At 39.2% G+C, this 3,465-nt stretch overlaps 1 pseudogene; it reads left to right on the top strand.

Moving 5' to 3' along the window:
• Positions 1 to 1,180: 1,180 nt before the first annotated feature.
• On the top strand, positions 1,181 to 2,830 carry LOC130138733 (uncharacterized; annotated as a pseudogene).
• Positions 2,831 to 3,465: the final 635 nt, after the last annotated feature.

The following is a 3,465-nucleotide window of genomic DNA, read 5'->3' as shown; positions in this document are numbered from 1 at the left end:
AACGTGACTTTAGTCTAGTCTAGAGTGACTTTGGACAACTAGTCAAAGTTTAAGTTTTTTTAAACAAGATTTACTACCACAAAAAATCTTAAATTGGTATGCACATGTCATATTTTCATAAAAAAAACCCTTAAACTAGTATATCCGTATTACACTTACCCTTAACTGGTACACTTATAATATATTTATCTCAAATTGTGTAAATCTGAGAATTTTTTGGACAATGAGCTACGGCCTCCTATACATAGGAATGTCTCGGTCTACCGTTACAATACAAATATTTGACTGCAGAGACTTTGCATCGACTTGACATGAATTATGAAATGTGTTCATTCATCGACAATCACCTAGGCAGGGTGCATTTCTTTGGAGAAACAGGAATTCATGAAGACATAGCATAAGGTAATCCCGATCACAATGGTACTGAGCACCAATCAGGATCTTATCATTCCCCAAATGCGTCCTCTACCATTTCTATTCAACATCGCAAACATTTTCACAGATTCAAGTAACCTTTTTAGGATCAGCATCGCTATTGTCTCATGTTGCTTCCCGCCACCGTAGAACCCTCTTTTTTTTTTCTTTTTTCTTTTTTTTCGCGTAATCTCTCATCCTTCACGACGGCAGTCCTCGCCTGCATATCTAGAAACTTAGATTAAGGACCGCATTTATAATCAAAACTATTCAGAGCGACTAATGGTTCTATACTCTGAAGGCACAACTACTTCGGTTCAATGGGAGCTCTCATCTCCCCCCGTTTGTTAAGCCAAATTGAGAAAAAGTAGGCATGTGTAACCGAACACAGTTGTCTTTTTAAAGTTGAATACACCTTTATAGTGCGTCTAGTAGTGATTGCATTTTCATATACTAGGGGTTGCTCTAGTGGCCATCCTTCCCATTAGGATAGATGAGATAGAGGGCTCGAATTCCCACTTTTTTAGGAATTGGTGATTGGGACATTTAATTTCAGGTGTGGAGTTCGATTCCCAGATTCCCGTACTTTACAAAGAGATAGAGCAAAAATTTGAGAGTGAGATGACAATTAGAGTAGGACAGATAAAAAAAAAACAACTAATTCAAATAAGCTTAGTCAAAGTGCTAATGTGGAGACATCAAAGGGAAGCTGCAAAAGAGAGAAGACAGAACCCCAAATTTGAATTTCTAGAGGAACTTCCTTCAGTGCCCTCACTCAAACGGCGAAATCACCGAATCTGCCCGCCAACAACAGAAGAAGATCCCAAGGGCAAATCAGGAAATGTCGTATACTCATCATCCTCTCCTACCCTTTGCCCCAAGTTGCCGTAGCTTTCAATCGCCATCCCGTCGCGAGAATCTTCATGAAATCCACCAACCTGAGAGACCGGAATCGAGGTTCAATTCGAGAAATACGGACGATCGCGATCCATCTCTCTATCTCACTGCGCGATCGCGGCATTCAATTTCGTGTAATTGTTTGCTTATGTGAAACGTTACAGAGATTCGATTTCTTTGTGGTGCGGTTTCGCTTTCTTGATGACGCTGTTCGATCCGTTTCTATTGTAGAATATGGAGCGGAACGGGTGGTGGTTGAGGGTGATGGTTGTTCTGACATACTCGATTGCCGCAAGTGGGGCGAGAGGTAATCCCATTCCGTGTTCGTGTACCAGTTTACTGCTGTGATCCTCTTGACTTAATTCGGAGGCTCTAGTATTGGGTACGTCGGTTTTGAGCTTGGAAAGTGAGATTTGTATTGTGAATTTGGCAGATTTAGGTATTTCAGGGTCGGGGAATCGTCGTGGAGCTGTAGTGCCTGATTGAATGGGGGCAAACCTATAGCTGAATGATCCCTCTGGTGTAGATTTGGATGTTTTCAAAGCATATGACTGATAGTGTTGTGTTGCATTTTGTTGGTTTTGTTAAGCTATTGGATTACTGAATTTGGATCAATGCTACTACTGAAATACGGTCGGATTGATTGAATTTCCTTACATTTGTTCGGTACAAATTTCATCCTGCTGTTTCTTCTCTAGGGATAAAATTTGTTGAGTATCTCACAGTGATTGACTATCAGCTAGTAAGCTTTTCTCCAGTTGAGTGATGGACTGTAGCTTGAAGGTTATAGTGGAATAGCTTTTGGGAAAGAGGAGCCTTATGTTGTTTACTTATTCCCCTTTCATCGCATTGCATTGAACATATATAGTTCTTTGAGTTCACGAAGGAGGACGTTAGAAATATAATGAAATATTGTTTTGAGTTGATGTTTCCTTAAAGTGTTCCTCTCACTTGATTTGTTGAAAGAGCTTGCTAGAGACATAAGAAACTTGCTTCGTTGCTTGTAATTGAATGAACTTGTGACTGCATTTTCAATCTGAAATTTTCTCAACTGGTAAATGCAGAACTTTGAGTGAGGTCCAAGGCTCTTCAAGCTGTTTACGATCAGACTCTTGTGACGATAGTGGTGGAGTATGCATATGTAGTAAGTGTTCTTTATAAACTTTCTCCCGTTTACACAGAGCTTCTTGTTATTACCCTTCAGGTTTCACCATTTCAATACAATAACATTGTGACAAGATGCAAAGCTTTTTGTTTTGCAGGTTTACATGTCAGATTTGACAGAACTTTTTAGTTGGACATGTCCTAGTTGTGATGGAAAGACCAAGGTAATTTGACTACGTTTTAATATGACATTTTTGCTAAGGTTGCGTAAAGAATAGGTCCTCAGTACTAAATGGCCAATTCTTGATATGAGATTTTGTGGGCATATGCTGCCTTCTATTATTAGCTTCTGATTGGTTATTAATGCCTTTGATTTTGAAAGCAGGGGTTCTAAGTCATTGATCTGATAGTTTGACGTCCAGTACTGCTTATAGGTATGTAATTCATGTTGCAGTGGCCTACCAATTTGCGATGCTTGTGATGCCTCTATGTTTGAATTTCATCTAATTTTTTGTCCTTATTTCTAATCAATATATATTACCTGTAGGCATATATTGGTGGCCAGGACCTTAATGCTGTGGTTATAGCTTTCAAAGATACTCAAGAACATAGGTATGCATGTTAACTTTGGCAATTATTCCCCTTACATTTGACATGCGAAGGATTTGATGAAAATTTAAGCTAAGAAGAGTAGCCTCCGGTGAGTGCGTACACAAAGCACATGGGTCTGCTGTCCATAAGAAGGGAAAACAGTGAATCATTTCCAGTGAGACATGAAAGTTATGTGCTTGTAAATTTAGATGTAGTCATGAGGAGATCACATACTTCACTAATTTTGTCCTTGGAAAAGTTATTTGAACTTTTCGGTTAGTGGTTACTTCTATATATGTCTACAACATACAGAATTCGATTGAAGATTTCTACTGGAAACAGCTTGACCTAAACTACCCCCGCATGCCTGTAGCCATGGTTCTAGAGATGATGAGCCTCTTGCAAGTTGTGGATACTTCTGATTTGGAATGAGTTACAGTCTTATTCTATTGTCTTTGC

Source organism: Syzygium oleosum, unplaced genomic scaffold (genome assembly GCF_021117445.2).
Source record: "Syzygium oleosum isolate NSW1041296 unplaced genomic scaffold, Sole_v2.1 Sole_v2.01, whole genome shotgun sequence".
NCBI lineage: Eukaryota > Viridiplantae > Streptophyta > Magnoliopsida > Myrtales > Myrtaceae > Syzygium > Syzygium oleosum.
Note: the sequence above shows the minus strand (reverse complement) of the source record. Positions and strands in the feature narration are given on the sequence as shown.